We start from the raw sequence: 17,640 nt of genomic DNA, 5'->3' as shown, positions 1-17,640 counted from the left end.
ATGGTGGACAAGCCATGTGGTTAGTCCAAAATGGAGGACACACCATGCGGCTTCCTTTGTCACAAAGAAATCACACACCATGAAAGCCCCTGAAGTTATTTTAGGCCTGAGTTAAAAAAAACACTATATCAAGGCTTTTGCAGCAACTTTTAAATGTACTGTTACCCTACTTAACAGATAAGCAATCCAATCTGAATCAAACACAATATGACTCATTTGAACCTTGTTTGGCAACAATATGATCAGATATGCAGAGTACAGGTGTATGCTTGTATTGTGTGCGCATTTGGCGCCAAACAGAAATTCACAGACTTTAAAAATAGCTTTGTATATTTACCTTACGGATCCCACCAGCATCCCTACAAACCATGCAGAGCAGACGCCATCTAATCAGCACTAAATTTAGGGTTTTCAGTGTATCCACCAACCAGGAGAAGGCTTACGTGGGATACCTTTCCGCCCTTTGCTGATAGATAAAGTCTGCGTAAACCTGCTAGGCTGCGGGTATGAGGAAAAACTGGACGATGCCCCCAATTGATAATGTCGATATTATCTTAAACCATAAAGCTATACCTCTAATTACACTTTTACCTTAGAGCCGCTACGGCCGCTAGACTGAATACACGCGCTACACACTTTGTACGCTATTTGCGTACAGAGTCCCGTACGTGGTACGTACTTGGCGTACACACACCGCGCTGAGTGTACAGAGTACGCACAGTGCGCGCACACACAATTGATAACCTTTAATCCTTATTAGTAATACAATGTAATAATATGGTTACACTTTAAACCTTTACGCAGCAAAGCACTGCAATGATGTTATACCTTAAACCTTAAGTAGCGCTGATGGTATAAAGTACCCGCAGTGAGTACACCTTATCAATACTTATAAACCTTATACAGTTAAATACGCTTTAAACCCTAGCAGGGAAATGAGGACACAACACCGATATGTAGTTGAACCACAGGGTTCTAAGGCCACAGTGGATTATTTCAAAAGGTAAAACAGTACAAATTATACACTACAGGCTAACAAGATAAATCTAAACAGAATAATGGCTACAGTCAATGTACATACGTGAGAATGTTCGCAAGCGCAACCCGGCCGGTCCTCCGCTTGTCAGGTAGAAAGCGTTCAGAGTCTTCTGACCAGCCAGGCAGCAACAGGCTTTTTTATACACTACTTCCATATACAATACAATGGTCACTGTAATCCCTTTGTCTATTGGACACAGAGATGTATCTTTACATTACAGGAGAGGTCATAGGTTGATTTGAAAAGGTGGGCGATGTCTTTCTCAACTGCTCTTGTGGATGATCTCCTCTGGATTCCCCCCCGCATACATAATATACAGTAAATACAGTTTAAACCTATATTCTGCTTCTGCATCTAACTATCCTCAGGAACATGCGATCTTCCTCAAACCAACACCAGAATGTTTCCCTTAAAATACCCTACAGCTGGATACCAAACACCACCTTGTAACCTTGTTCTGTCCCCTCCTATCCTGTAAAGGAGAATCCCTTTGTTCTGTTACCATTTTAAACAGCTATTTCTTTCTGATGTGGTGCAGGGGGCTATGTGTACAATGTGCACTATTTGGGTTAAATATGTAATGTTCTGATAACCCTCTATGCGCTCACAAACTCCGCCGTAAATACCCATACCACGCGCATGATCGCAGGAGCGATCCTACGCAAATTGCGGATATGTGCACGCACGGCGGAATAAGTGCACGCGCAGCGGGCATGTGTATGGGGTTAGTACATGGTGTATGCGTTACAATATTTTTCGACTTTGACAAAGAGTGTGTGCTGGCTCCTCCCTCTATGCCCCTCCTACCAGACTCAGTTTAGAAAATGTGCCCGGAGGAGCCGGTCACAGCTAGGGGAGCTCTCCAGAGTTTCTCTAGTAAAAAGTTTATTTTTTTATTTTTTTATTTTACAGGGAGGCTGCTGGCAACAGCCTCCCTGCTTTGTGGGACTAAGGGGGGGGGGGGAAGGGGGAGTAGTGTCCGCCCAAAGGGGTCTGAGCCACTATCTCCGCTGTCAAGACACTGAGCTCCTGAGGGGATTGATCGATCGCCGCCATAGGGGATCGCTCACCCCGGCAGCATGCCACCACCCTCTTACAGAGCCAGAAGACTTGTGGCGCGTTAGTCACCGATTCCCCTAGCAAGCGGGAAGCCGGTGTGAAGATGGCGGCAACAGGGTATGGAGCGCAGTACTAACTGCACTCCGGGGCTCAGCGGTACATAGTGCGGCGCTGTGAGGAGCGCCCTGAGCCAGCGCCTACACCCTACACTGGTCGGCAAGCCTGTCAGGGACCCCGGATCACTGCCAGCACATACCTCAGGCCAGTATAATACTACTGAAGAGCGGGAAGCAGCGCCATTTTCAGGGGGTGAAGCTTCTTCTCAGAGCGGACCCAGCAGTGTTCAGCACCATTTCCTGCCTGCAGCTCCTATTCCACAGACGCTGACAGTGAGAGCTACCCCTTCAAGCAACTCCAGCTATCCTGTACGGTACCAGGGGGTTGAAGAAGGTGGGGGAGGGGGGGGGGGAGGCTGTGTAAAGTCTGTGTAGCCTATTAAGGTACACAGACAGCGCTGGTAGTTTTATTTAGTCTGCCTCAGAAAGCGCTGTGTGTGTGGGTTGGCTCCAATCTCTGTGTCCCTCTGTGGCATACTTGGGGGGAAACTGTGTCGGACATTTCCCTGTGTGTGTGTGGGTGGTTTTAATATCTCCCATAGCCATGTCTAGGGACTCTGTGCCATATGCTGCAGAAGATATTCCTCTCAGGAGGAATCCATTCCATGTACACTGGAATGTAATGCCTTGTTTCAGAAGGGGGTGATCTCTCAGATATCTACTAGGGTGGCTAATACTGCGACTGAAACTCAGGTTCAGTCGCAGTATTAGTCAGGCTCTGTCCCTATTCATGCAAAATCCCCTAGCATGTTCCCACGGAAACGTGCACTTGCCCAGATTATGCAAGATGACACGTATACCGACTCTGATACTGCAGACGGTGATGGCGACGTGCTGACGGGGGTGGCATACCTTGCAAAGGGGGTGCAACTCATGATTGAGACCATTTGTGATGTGTTAAATATTACTGGACACTCCACCGTAGCAGGTTGAGGAGGCTTACTTCACTGATGATAAGGAAGCCTCGCTAACCTTCCCTGCGTCTAATTAATTAAACGCTATATTTGTTATATCCTGGGAAAATCCGGAGTAAGGATTCCAGATCCCCAAAAGGGTTTTGGTTGCTTTTCCCTTCCCTGAAGTGGATAGGAAAAGTTGGGTAACCCCACCCATAGATGACGTGTCTGTCTCCAGGGGATGCGGTCAAGATCCCGGCGGTTGAAATACCAACGCCGGAATCCCGACTGGCACAATCCCGACATATTCTCCCTCCGTGGGTGTCCACGACACCCACAGAGGGAGAATAAATTAGTGTGCCCGCAGCATGGTGAGCGCAACAAGCCCGCAAGGGGCTGCGTTCCGCTCGCCACCCATGTTGGGATTGTGTGGTCGGGAATCCGGCGTCGGTATTTCGACCGCCGGGATCCCTTCCAGCGGGATTTAGTACTGATCCCGTCTCCAGACTGTCAAAAAAGGTGGTTTTGCCTGTCCCGGGTTCTACCGCATTGAAAGACCCGGCTGGTTGTAAAATTGACACTACGCTCAAATCCATTTACATTCAGGAGTGGCGTTAAGGCCCACTATTGCCTGTGCATGGATTTCTAAAGCCATTGTAAAGTGGTCAGACACGTTACTTGAGGAATTGAATAAAAGTGACGTTGCATTGCTTTTACGTAACATACAGGATTCTGCAGGTTTAATGGTGGAATCCATGAAAGACCTGGCTGCAGGGATATCTTCCATGCCTGTCTCCGCTCGCAGAGGACTCTGGCTACACACCAATGGTTGCCGACGCGGAATCCAGGAGAGGTGTGGAGAACCTACCCTACGCAGGTCAGGCTCTCTTTGGGGAAGTGTTGGATGCGTGGATTTCCACGGCAACTGCGGGTAAGTCACCTTTTCTTCCCTCAGCTGCGACTGCTACGAAGAAACCCGTTTCTTCAGCTACGTCACAGTACTTTCGGACAGCTAAAAAAAGACCAAGCCGTCTAACACCTTCTCTAGAGTTGGTCGGGCAAAATCCAAAAATCCTGCTACTGCAGTTTCCCAGGACCAGCAGCCTGCTTCTGGTACATCAAAATCCTCAGCATGCTGGTCCGCACGGCCTGGAGGAAGGGCCGGTGGGGGCGAGGCTCAGATGGTTCAGCCATCAAGAACAGCCACCTCACCGATTCCTCAAATCAGGCCTACCAGCTTTGCTGTCAGACAGGGCTGTCCTACAGGAAGCCATCCAAAAATTGGAAAAGTCACAGGTCATTGTACCAGTTCCCCCTCAGATGCAAAACCAGGGTTACTATTCAAACCTTTTCGTGGTACCAAAACCGGATAGTTCGCTCAGGCCAATTTTGAATTTAAAAACGTTGAACCCCTATCTGAGGGAGTTCAAATTCAAAATGGAGTCTCTGAGAGCAGTAATCTCAGGTCTGGGGGAAGGGAAGTTCCTGGTATGCCTGGATATCAAGGATGCGTACCTCCACATTCCGATTTGGCCGCCGCATAAGGCTTATCTCCGATTTGCACTGTTAGACTGTCACTATCAGTTCCAGGCAATGCCATTCAGTCTCTCCACGGTACCAAGGGTGTTCACCAAAGTAATGGCAGAGATGATGGTTCTCCTCCGCAGGCGGGGAGTGAACATAATTCCATAACTGGATGATCTGCTGATAAAGGCAGTGTCCAGAGAGAAGTGGTTGCAGTCCATTGTTCTCATGACTTGACTGCTCAGGTATCACGGTTGGATCCTGAACCTTCCAAGGTCACATGTGGAACCGACAAGGGGATTGTCTTTCCTGGAGATGATCCTCGTCACAGAAGTGCAGAGGGTGTTTCTACCGGTAGAGAAAGCGTTGGTGATACAATCAATGCTCCGGGATGTCTTGAAGCCTGCCCGGGTATCGGTTCATCAGTGCATTCGCCTTCTGGGGAAGATGGTGGCCTCTTACAAGGCTCTCCCGTACGGGAGGTTTCATGCTCGGCCCTTCCAACTGGATTTCCTGGACAAGTGGTCGGGATCTCATCTACACATGCACCTGAGAATACGTCTGTCTCCAAAGGCCAGGATTTCACTCCTCTGGTGGCTTCAATTACCTCCCCTTCTGGAGGGCTGCAGGTTCGGGATTCAGAACTGGATCCGTCTAACCGCGGATGCAAGTCTCCGGGTCTGGAGCAAAGTCACTCAAGGGTAAACCTTCCAAGGAAGGTGGTCAAGTCTGGAAGTCGGCCTACCGATAAACATTCTGGAAATAAGAGCCGTCTATAACGGTCTTCTCCAAGCGACCCATCTTCTGAGAAACCGGGCCATTCAAGTGCAGTCGGACAATGTAACGACAGTAGCTTACATAAACCGACAGGGCGAAACGAAGAGCAGAGCTGCAATGTCAGAGGTAACGAGAATAATCATCTGGGCAGAAAAACACACGTTGGCACTGTCTGCAATCTTCATTCCAGGAGTAGACAACTGGGAAGCGGACTTCCCCAGCAGACACGATCTCCATCCAGGAGTGGGGACTCCATCCGGAGGTGTTCACGGAGGTGACAGTTCTTTGGGGTGTACCTCAAATAGACATGATGGCCTCTTGTTGTAACAAGAAGCTTCGGCGGTATTGTTCCAGGTCGAGGGGCCCACAAGCCGCGGCGGTGGACGCCCTAGTAAATCCGTGGGTGTTCCAGTCAGTGTACGTGTTTCCTCCACTTCCACTCACTCCAAGAGTTCTAAAACTCATAAGAAAACCAGAGTTCAGGCAATCCTCATTGTTCCGGACTGGCCAAGAAGGGCTTGGTACGCGGATCTTCTGAATCTACTGCTGGAAGAGCCAAGGCCTCTTTCTCTTCGGGAGGACCTGCTGCAAAAGGGGACATTCGCTTATCAAGACTTACCACGGCTACGTTTGACTGCATGGAGGTTGAACGCCAGATATTAGCTTGGAAGGGCATTCCGAACAAGGTTATTCCTACCCTGATACAGGCTAGGAAAGGAGTAACATCTAAACATTACCATCGTATCTGGAAAAAATATGTATCTTGGTGCGAGTCAAAGAAGTTTCCTATGGTGGAGTTTCAACTGGGACGGTTTCTCCTCTTCCTGCAAGCATCCGTGAAGGTCCAGATTTCGACCTTATCCATTTTCTTCCAGAAACAATTGGCTGCCCTCCCTGAGGTTCAGACTTTTTTTGAGGGGAGTTCTGCACATCCACCCTCCCTTTGTGCCACCTATGGCACCCTTGGATCTTAATGTGGTGTTGCAGTTCCTCCAGTCGGACTGGTTTGTGCCTACAGGAGGTTGAGGTCAAGTCTCTCTCACGTGGAAGGCTGTCACTTTGTTGGCCTTAGCTTCTGCTAGACGTGTGTCGGAGTTGGGGGCTTTGTCCTGTAAAAGCCCCTACTTGATCTTCCATGAATATAGAGTTGAGCTCCGGACACGTCAGCAGTTCCTTCCGAAGGTTGTGTCGGCATTTCATTTCAACCAACCTATTGTGGTGCCAGTTGCGACTGTCAATTTCATCAAAGTCCTTAGATGTTGTAAGGGCTCTGAAAATCTATGTGAAGATGACTGCTCATCACAGAAAATCGGACACTCTGTTTGTCCTGTATGATCCCAAGAAAATTGGGTGTCCTGCTTCTAAGCAGACGATCTCTCGCTGGATCAGGTTCACTATCCAGCATGCGTATTCTATGGCAGGCTTGCCGTGTCCTACGTCTATTAAGGCCCACTCTACTCGTAAGGTGGGTTCTTCCTGGGCGGCTGCCTGGGGTGTCTCGGCTTTACAACTCTGACGAGCAGCTACTTTGTCTGGGTCGAACATGTTTGCAAAGTTCTATAAGTTCGATACTTTGGCCTCTGAGGACCTAAAGTTTTGTCATTCAGTTCTGCAGAAGCCTCTGCGCTCTCCCTCCTGTTCTGGGAGCTTTGGTACATCCCCATGGTACTAATGTGGACCCCAGCATCCTCTAGGACGTAAGAGAAAATAGGATTTTAATTACCTACCTGTAAATCCTTTTCTCGTAGTCCGTAGAGGATGCTGGGCGCCCGCCCAGCGCTTAGTTTTCCTGCTGTGGTTAACTGGTTCAGTACAACTTTGTTTTTAGCTGAGTACTGCATTGTTACCTGGTAAGTAAGGTTTCAGCGGTTGCTGAGTTTCAAGCTAGTTAGCTTGGTTTGCCTTGTATGTGTGAGCTGGTATGAATCTCTCCACTATCTGTGTAAAATCCTTCTCTCGAAGATGTCCGTCTCCTCGGGCACAGTTTCTAGACTGAGTCTGGTAGGAGGGGTATAGAGGGAGGAGCCAGCCCACACTCTCAAACTCTTAAAGTGCCAATGGCTCCTAGTGGACCCGATTATACCCCATGGTACTAATGTGGACCCCAGCATCCTCTACGGACTACGAGATAAGGATTTACCGGTAGGTAATTAAAATCCTATTTTTGCCCAACTGCTAACAAATTTGCTGCTGCGATCAGATCTGAATACCCCCTCTGTTTTTTGGTCCATGATTTTTAAAAATATTTTATAAATGGGAGTGGGACAACAAGGAGCAAAATTGGTTTCCGGGATGGGGTAGCGGGGTGAGTTTGGGTGCTTTGGTGGTCTTGAAGCATCCGGACTGTCCCCGGAATGAAGGGGGAAGTGATGGTAAGGGGGGACCAATATCCACCCCTGAATCCAGGAGCTTGGTTGTTGGGTGTTTGTTTATTTCTTGATGATATCTGAGTTACAACTTGCTTTGTCACAGTAGTAATAATAATTGTGTGTACCCAGCAGCAGCTTGCATAATTTTGGGAGGATGGCCTCACGCCTGTCTCCAGCTTTGGACAGTTTGGGCATGATGGATGGCATGCCAAGAGTGAGCAAACAGGTGTGGCTAGTCTCCAGGGGCATCGTTGTGGTCCTTACAGTGTAGACAGAACAGGCACTGCTTGTTGAATTGGTATAAATTTGGGGTAGCCAGGCCCTCTTTATTGTGGCCAAGGGACAGGTCTAAGGGGTAAGGGGCATTTATTGCGGTGCTTCCATTGAAAGAACATGCCCCAGTAACTTATGAATTCTGAAGAAATCATGGTAGTCTCGCAAACCACTTTCTTGTACGACAACCATTTATTTGTGATAAAGTTGTGACGATATTTGCCCCCAAAAATGCATCTCTGAGTCATTTATAGTAATGCGTAGTAGTGCTGACTGTCCTATGCCCCTTCATTTTTGAGCCACCGTGCTCAATGTTAAGCTTTTGTGTGTTTTTTTTTTTTGTAGTTTTGCATTCCACTGTGTGTGTGTGTGTGTGTGTGTGTGTGTGTGTGTGTGTCTGTGTCTGTCTGTTTATCAATCTAGCTATCTATACGAATAATACGACTGTAAAGGTGCATACACACGGAGAGATTTTGACAATGAGAGATTCTGACTGAGCGATTTCCCTTGAACTGGCTGTAGGAGATTTTGACTAACTTTACCAGAGATTTTGACTAACTTTTCCAGCGATTTTGGCTATGGGCGATTTTGGCTAACTCATTCAAGCAAGGGGATGCTTTTTCTTTTCGAGCGACATAGCCAAAATTGACTTGCCTGAACAGTCTATTTTTAGCAGCGATAGCGACCTGGCGGGGACGCGCATCGCTATCGCTGGCTGTGTACACATGGAGAGATATGCACTAACTTTCTGAGCGATTTTGACTATATATCCGTCCGTGTGTATGCACCTTTAGGGTTGTGTCTATACATAGCAATTTTTTGAGAAATCTACTTCTAGGGACTGTTTGCGAACTATTGAGATGGAATAAAAAAAATCTGAATTTTGCGTGTCGGTTTGTTAGTTCTGGCATCACACAAAAACTACTGGATTCATTTGGATTGCGTCTTCATTATTGTATAGTTTAGTGACCTAGAAAGAAACTGAGGTACGTATGTGACATCAGGGAGAGGAGAAATAAAGGAAAAAAACAGACGCTTGACACATGGAGCTTGCAGTGTGTAGGCTCCTCAAGTCCAAAATGATTATATGTGTATATATACAATATATACATATATTGCACATCCTGAAAAAATGCTCAGGACCAGCTGCTTCTCCCATGGGCAGCTTTACATGGCTTGCTCACGCGTTAGTAGCCCCAAGATATTTTTTGTGTTAATCACAGAAGGAAAAACGGCGAATATTGTTTACAAAGAAATTTTGCGATCAATGTGTACTGTATGAAATATACATCACAATATTAGATGGCACTACTGTCTTTGTAAAATTAGTTTATTTATTAATAACCCGGAATGTTGGTTTTATGACTAGTTGCTTATTTTTCTCAGGATCCTGTCAGTGCTGGGAGTACAGCCCAGAGGGGCGTCCTGACTCCTTTTTGTAAGTTATAGGCAGGTGCTTTAACTTTTGGAAGTGATAGGTATTTGGGTGGGTGAAAGACACATCCAAGAAAAGTAAATAGCATCGACCCCGGACTCCACACTTCGAGATTAGCAAGTATAGTTAGTTTATCAGATGCAATTATTGTGTATTTTTACCTTTTTTTTTTTTGTTTATTTTTTTTGTGTTTTTTTTTGCGGGGGGTGGGCACCCTGCCCACGTGCCCAAATTACCCAGCAACTAAGGAGTTAACTTTATTCCTTGCCGTCAAAACAGGGCGATTGGGCCAATCAGCGGCTGTCTTACATCCGCGCACATCTGGAGTAGTCAGAGCCGCGCTATACGCTGGGGGAGATGGGAGGACGGTACAGTGGGGGAAGTCCCGGACAGCCAATCACAGGACAACTTTCACGAGCTGGTGAAAGTGCTGGCTAGGCAGGATGTGCCGCTCCAGGCTCTGACCCTCTCGCTGCCAGCAGCAGTAATCACCAACCCGGGAGGCGGCAGCAGCAGCAGCAGGTAAGAGGAGCGATGTGCGTCTCGCTGACACGCAGCTGGCTGCCTGCACCGTGCAGTGCGGGGTAACACGTCCCCTCCGCATCCTCCAGCGGTGATGATGCTGCTGCTAAATGCCCCAGATGGGCAGGACCAGAGCTTCCTAGCATCCGCAGGTTGCCCTCAGTGCAGCAGTGTGGCTCACCCGCTCTCTCCCAGCGTGGGATGCTTAGCAAGAGCAGATTCAGTTCGTCAGATGATGCTGCTCTATTATATGAAGGACCGATGCTATTATATGGCCATATTGTGTTGCCATATTATACACACTCCTCCACCACAGCAAGTTGCTCTCCTCCCTGTACATCTGTACTGAGCTTTGTGTGTACAGTGTGTGGCTATGAGGAAGACAGATACATATTATTCATGTATCTATATAAGATGTACTGTATGTATATAATAACTGCAGGAGTTGCGTGATCGGAAGCAGGCATGGGGCATACTGTTGTGCCGCCTGTGTGCTCTCTGTATGACATGTTGGGAATGGCTTGGAGAAAATGCTGCGGATAGGGTTAGGGTGTCAGGATTTAGGTCTTCGGTTAGGCAGATGTTGCAGCAGTGCTGAGATCAGTGGTGTCCGGGTGGGGGAGAACTCGGGAAAAGAGATATAATAGGCATTTGAAATGCAGAAACAGATCCTAAAGGAGAACATGCAGAAAGCTATGAAAATTATCTTAGCAAGGTCTGTATATTGGGGGTAATTCCAAGTTGATCGCAGAAGGAATTTTTTTAGCAGTTGGGCAAAACCATGTGCACTGCAGGGGAGGCAGATATAACATGTGCAGAAAGAGTTAGATTTGGGTGGGTTATTTTGTTTCTGTGCAGGGTAAATACTGGCTGCTTTATTTTTACACTGCAAATTAGATTGCAGATTGAACACACCACACCCAAATCTAACTCTCTCTGCACATGTTAAATCTGTCTCCCTTGCAGTGCACATGGTTTTGCCCAATTGCTAACAAAATTCCTGCTGCGATCAACTTGGAATTACCCCCATTGTGCGCTACTAGTGCTAGATAAGGATGGTTTGGATCTTATCCTAGCTAATGGTGGAATGAACATGTATGTTTGCAAGTACTGCTAGATTATGATGGTAATTATCCTAATAACAAAGCATGTTTGAAAGTATTTCTAGATAATAAACTGTAATGCAGCCTGGCCTCTTATTACAGTTATTAGCCAATTATATTTTGTTTATTTGCTAAACAGTTTCAAAAGGGCTGCAGCAGGTGTGGTTGGAATAAACGTGAATGTTTTTGATCATTACGTTTGAGCAAATGATGGTCTTTCACAAACTGACTTGAATTTCTTTCTTTTATATACAGTGGGATTAGTGTACGAATGTATCTGTAGAATTTACCAGGATTTCTGACTATAGGTCTAGCTTTAGCTGTACTCGGGGACAGGGCCGTCTTTTCGTATGGGCACAATGGGCTCTTGCCCAAGGGCCCCAGGAGTAAAAGGGCCCTAGGCTGATAGCTGAGGGTCCCCTCTTTCCAGGGGTACCAGATTTTTGAAAATCGGCCCTGGGGAACCGGAGATATCCGACTTCAAAGCAGTGGTCCCCATCCAAGCCTGTTAATTGTTCTTCCTAGCCAGATATCTTAGGTTCTGTCTGACTTAGAGTTTTTCTGAGGATATACTCAAAAAGCTGGGACTCTTCCCTTTCAGTGGACACTGGAAGCTTGTCTCTACTATGCCCAGAACCAGAGATATCAGCCTTCAAGCAGCTGGTCCATGCTGCAGCTCCACACGCCTAATATGCAGTTTTATATTTTTGTTGATGGCTTGCTCTGGCTCCTGAACTCTGATCCCCAAGTCCCCAGTACTGCCTGAAAGGTGGGACTCTCTAGTTTTTTTTTAGCCCTTTAAAGCTAAGAAATCTATTTCCAGGAACTGGAGATATCTGTAGTAAAGCAAGCTGCCCTGACCCCCGGAAAATGATGAATATTAAGCCCACTGCACTGTCCTCCCCTCCCCTGTGTATTAAGCACCCCCTACCACCCTGGAAGTCATGTACCAGGGCCCCTTCTACAGTTTAGTCTCTCCTTCCCACCCCATTTGTGCAGTAAATCAGTAATTAGCAGAAATTATTTCTCCAGGTCCTACATGCTGAGCGAAAGATAGAACACCCCTACCCCCTGCGGGACATCAAAGCTGCTGCTGATAGAACCCCCCACCCCTAGCGCTGATGGGTGGGCAGGGGCCCCAGTGCATTGCTGTGCCCAGGGGCCTACACTGCTGTTAAGACGGCTCTGTTAGTCTCTCCTTCCCACCCCATTTGTGCAGTAAAGGAGTAATTAGCAGAAATTATTTCTCCAGGTCCTACATGCTGAGCGAAAGATAGAACACCCCTACCCCCCCGCGGGACATCAAAGCTGCTGCTGATAGAACCCCCCACCCCTATCGCTGATGGGTGGGCAGGGGCCCCAGTGCATTGCTGTGCCCAGGGGCCTACACTGCTGTTAAGACGGCTCTGCTCGGGGACATCATATAAGCCCTTTGCTCCGTTAATACAATTCACCTACTTTTTAAAAAGTAATGCTCCTATTGCTATACATAGTTTAAAAGTACCCAGAGATGATTAAATTCTAATGGGAATGTAATAAATCATCAATGATGTCTGTTCAATGTTTTGGATTAAATCCTAAGGTATATTTCCAGTACTCAAAATGCACCATCTTTATATGTTCAGTATAGGTTATATTCACTTCATGTGAAGTCACAAAATGTTTTTGATATTTGTCAGGCTTCATATACAAGTGCTTAAGTTACCATACATATATAAAATCCTCTGTTCAGACTGCCACCATTATTCATTATTATTATGTTATTATTTTCATATCATTGGGAATTGTTTTAATGTCCCTGCTCAGTCCCAGGTATTAAGGAAACTTGTGCCTATTTTACAGTTTTGACCATCTGCATAATAAACTGCACCCCTTCTACAAGTTATGCCTCTATTACTATTCTTTAAACTGTTGAAATTAATTTTTGTCCAAAAGGGATATTCAATATGCAAGTGTTGCACTGCTAACCTATCATGGGGGGTAATTCCAAGTTGATCGCAGCAGGAAATTTTGTAGCAGTTGGGCAAAACCATGTGCACTGCAGGAGGGGCAGATATAACATGTGCAGAGAGAGATAGATTTGGGTGTGGTGAGTTCAATCTGCAATATAAAATGCAGTGTAAAAATATAGCAGCCAGTATTTACCCTGCACAGAAACAAAATAACCCACCCAAATCTAACTCTCTGCAAATGTTATATCTGCCCCCTCCCCCTGCAGTGCACATAGTTTTGCCCAACTGCTAAAAAAAAATTCCTGCTGCGATCAACTTGGAATTACCCCCATGATGTGGATTGCAGTGCTTCTTTGGTTGCTGGAGAAAGTATTGGGGGTATTTCCAAGTTGATCGCAGCAGGATTTTTTTTAGCAGTTGGGCAAAACCATGTGCACTGCAGGGGAGGCAGATATAACATGTGCAGAGAGAGTTAGATTTGGGTGGGTTATTTTGTTTCTGTGCAGGGTAAATACTGTCTGCTTTATTTTTACACTGCAAATTAGATTGCAGATTGAGCACACCACACCCAAATCTAACTCTCTCTGCACATGTTATATCTGCCTCCCCTGCAGTGCACATGGTTTTGCCCAACTGCTAAAAAAAATTCCTGCTGCGATCAACTTGGAATTACCGCCATTGAGCGTAGCCTACGTGATTGAACTGGCTGAGCGGCAAAGTGTCCCTGGAGTATATTTTAAAATGATAGCAAATGGCCTGTAGATAGAATGAGAATTGTGGGCCTGATTCATATTTGTAAGTAAAGCAAAAAAAGAAAAATTTAACTTTGTGTCTGGAACATACCATGTTGCCATGCAAGGGGAGCACATTCATTAATATTTTTTCTTTGTAGGGTAAATACTGGCTTTTGCATGTACTGTAGCCCACAAATGTTCACTTTATTTTTACACTGCAATTTAGCTTTTATATTGAACACACCCCACCCAAATCTACATCTCTCTGCACATTACATCCATACCACCTGCAGTACAATATGGTTTTGACAAGTTGCTTTCTTTTTTGCTTTACTTACAAACATGAATCAGGCCTTGTGTTTTAATTTGTTAGTGCAGAGCAGTTTCACACCAGAATAACAGAAAAAGTACTTTGACATTGCAGTGACTGAAAATAGTAACCATAAGGTGCATTCAGTAGCCTAATATGTTTCCTTCCTTTCTCACAGGATTGTTCACAGCTTCTGTAGGGTGATCATGCAGAGCAGGATAATTCAGAGAAAAGACAAAATTCATAATACTTTAGTGTGCAGATTAAAAGCTGCCGACACAGCTAGTCCATCTGGCATGTTTTCTATGATTGCCATGGAGGGAAAGGAGGGGGAGAAAGCAACAAGTGTTACAGTGCCTTGCTAAAGTATTCACCCCACTTTGCGTTTTTCATGTTTTGTTGCCTCACAACCTGGAATTAAAATGGATTGTTTGAAGGTTTGCATCATTTCATTCACAGAACAAGCCTACAACTTTGAAGATTTTTTTTTTTTTAATTGTTAAACAACAACAGAAATCTTTAGCGTGCATAACTATTCACCCCCCTAAAGTCAGTACTCTGTAGAGCCACCTTTAGCGGCAATTACAGTCGCTTTGGATAAGTCTCTGTGAGCTTTCCACATCTTGCCACTGGGATTTTTGCCCATTCCTCAAGGCAAAACTGCTCCAGCTCCTTCATGTTGGATGCAGGGCCAATGCAAGGTTTCTCAGCACCCTAGGCAAAAATTCTGCATACTGCTCTCCCCCCCCCCCCCCTCCCCTCCCCTCCCAATTACCTCTTTCCACCCAGGAAAGAGGAGAGGGGTGAGTTGTGAATCATAGTGTGTGAGGGGTGGATATAAGGTAAGGCAGCAGGGGGAGCAGGAGAGAGAGAGAGAGAGAGAGAGAGAGAGAGAGAGAGAGAGAGAGAGAAAGAGGGGGGAGCAAGGGAGAGAGAGGGGAGAATGAGCGAGAGACTGTATCAGGGAGATAGAGAGGAGTGACATAGTGAAAAAGGGTGTCAGGGAGGGAGAGAGAGGGGAGCGAGAAGCGACGAAGAGAGAGAGAGGGTGTCAGAGAAAACCGTGGGTCAGGGAGAGAGAGAGGGTGTCGATACGAGAGAGAGGGGGTGTCAACCAAGGAGAGGGGAGGTTTTGGGAAACAGTCAATGAGCACAGCAATTTAAGTCAAAGTTGTTAGAGAGGGGTCATAGAACAGTCCACATCAAATAGCTAGTGTATATTTAATATAGCAGGTGGAGGTGCACCCAGAGAGTAAATATAGTATTGACAGAAAAAATGAGAGAAAGAAACTCTCTTGTTGGGGCACTCTTGTCTATGAAAAAATGGAATTAGTTCAAATTTAACTTTTATTAGTAATAATTAGAATAGATATACGATAGCCTGTGAGAAAAATTTCACATGGGGCATAACACTAGAAAGAAATTTCTAGGGTTGGTGAAAATATCAGGAATAATATTAAGAAATTTGAGTTCAATTACTCAATTCAAAACACATAGGCAGTCCTATATAAATATATTAACAGTCTAATACGGTTATAACATTGCCCGGAACCTGAAATATAGATAATAAAAAGCAGGATGCTTCGATATAAGGAGTTTCATCAGTTATAGGTCAGACTGACTCTATGGGGGTCATTCCGAGTTAATCGCTCACTAGCAGTTTTTAGCAGCCGTGCAAACGCATAGTCGCCGCCCCCGGGGAGAGTGTATTTTCGCTTTGCAGGAATGCGAACGCCTGTGCAGCAGAGCGGCTGCAAACACATTTTGTGCAAAACAAGACCAGCCCTGTAGTTACTTATTCTGTGCGATGATTGCTGCGACGAGTGACACGGTAATGATGTCAGATACCGGCTCAGCAAACGCCCGGCCACGACTGCGTTTTTCCAAACACTCCCAGAAAACGGTCAGTTGACACCCAGAAACTCCCACTTCCTGTCAATCTCCTTGCGATCGACTGAAAGCTTCGCTAGTACCTGTGCAAAACCACGATGCTCTTTGCAGTGCATACGCATGTGCAGATTAGCCATTTTTTTTCACTGATCGCTACGCAGGGAACAACGGCATCTAGCGATCAACTCGGAATGACCCCCAATATTAGGCCGAAGCAATTTACACAGACACACACACACACACACACACACACACACACACACACACACAATAAATTAGTAACACACGCAGTCACAAAATACATGAGTGGCATATGCAGTCCATCTCAATAACCTGTCATTAATGGTTAACAGACTCCCTTCTGTATGGTAACAAACAATAGTGTGTTGCTGAACTGGCTAACAATGTGTCAATGTAAAACTTAATGTGATACAATACTGCTGTGTAGGGGTGATGGTAATGAAAGAAACAAATCAGAATCATTAAAGTGCAGTTCAAAATAAGTCTGCCGCATAGGTGGATACAATGTCTAAGTCTGCCGCATAGGTGGATACAATGTATAAGATAGCTAGCAGTGAAAATATTACTGATTAGTTTAGATTCAATGATGTATCTACCACAATAAAACCATGCATGGGCACACTGGGTGTGGATCATAGAGTCGACAGTAACTAGGACAACAGTCATTAGGTCAACCACTATTGGTCGACAGTGACTAGGTCGACACCTGATATAGGTCGGCATGGAAAAAGGTCGACATGAGTTTTTTATGGGGGGTTTGTGTCGTTTTCTCCGTAAAGTGACGGGGAACCCCAATTAGTGCACCGTGTCCCCTTGCATGGTGAGCGAGGCAAGGTCCCTCACTCCGCTACCGCTGCGCTCAGCACAGGTTTACGTTCCCAATTGTAGTCCACGTGGATCGTAATGTATGAAAAAGTTCAAAAAAATACAAAAATCTTTTGAAAAACTCATGTTGACCTATTTCCATGTCGACCTTGTCCATGTCCACTTAAAGACCAGATACTGGGCACACTCAGGGGTGATAGAAAAGAAGGTCTCATGATGTATGAGCTCTGTAGGGCAGCTGCTGCTCTGTCATATGCAAAGGGTCACAGTGATAACAGAGTGTGTGTGTCCGCAGAGCCGGCACTCTGGAGAGGAGATGGGGGGTATATAGAATGTCTGCTATTGGAAAAATTGAGTCAGATTGTCACTGATGAATTCAATTAATTAATTAAATTCAGCGCAGGGACACTGCTGACACATGATCCAATGACAGCACTCTGGAGAGGAAAGGTAGAGAGATGAGGTGTGGGCAGAGGAGAGGAATAGAGCTGGAGAGGGGTAGAACAAAGTTCCAGTGAGGTTGTGGAGAATCGCTGCTGCCTGCTATATGTGATATATAGTCACGGTGGACAGCGGTGAGCGCATCCTGCCGCTGCTGTGACCAGATAGAAGGATGAAAGAGTGGGCGGCTGTGGAGAGCGGTCGAGTCAGCAGCGTACCCTGTTGCAGTGCCCTGTTTTGAATTGAATCATTGAATTCAAATTTCTTAACATTATTCCTTATATTTTCGCCAACTCTAGAAATTTCTTTATAGAGTTATGCCCCATGTGAAATTTATCTCAGAGGCTATAAAGT

General features: G+C 45.9%; 1 protein-coding gene across 2 annotated transcripts in view; it reads left to right on the top strand.

Annotated features, from left to right (window-relative positions):
- The first annotated feature begins 9,836 nt into the window (after window positions 1–9,836).
- Window positions 9,837–17,640, top strand: part of CAMKK2 (calcium/calmodulin dependent protein kinase kinase 2) — a 160,974-nt gene continuing 153,170 nt past the window's right edge. Inside the window, exon 1 of one of the 2 annotated variants that reach the window (XM_063964424.1) lies at window positions 9,837–10,010. The gene's annotated coding sequence lies outside the window, so the exon portion shown is untranslated. The remainder of the gene's footprint in view (window positions 10,011–17,640) is intronic. The other variant, XM_063964423.1, reaches the window with a different exon arrangement.

The sequence above is a fragment of the Pseudophryne corroboree genome, chromosome 1, assembly GCF_028390025.1.
Source record: "Pseudophryne corroboree isolate aPseCor3 chromosome 1, aPseCor3.hap2, whole genome shotgun sequence".
In the NCBI taxonomy this organism is placed as follows: Eukaryota; Metazoa; Chordata; class Amphibia; order Anura; family Myobatrachidae; genus Pseudophryne; species Pseudophryne corroboree.
Note: the sequence above shows the minus strand (reverse complement) of the source record. Positions and strands in the feature narration are given on the sequence as shown.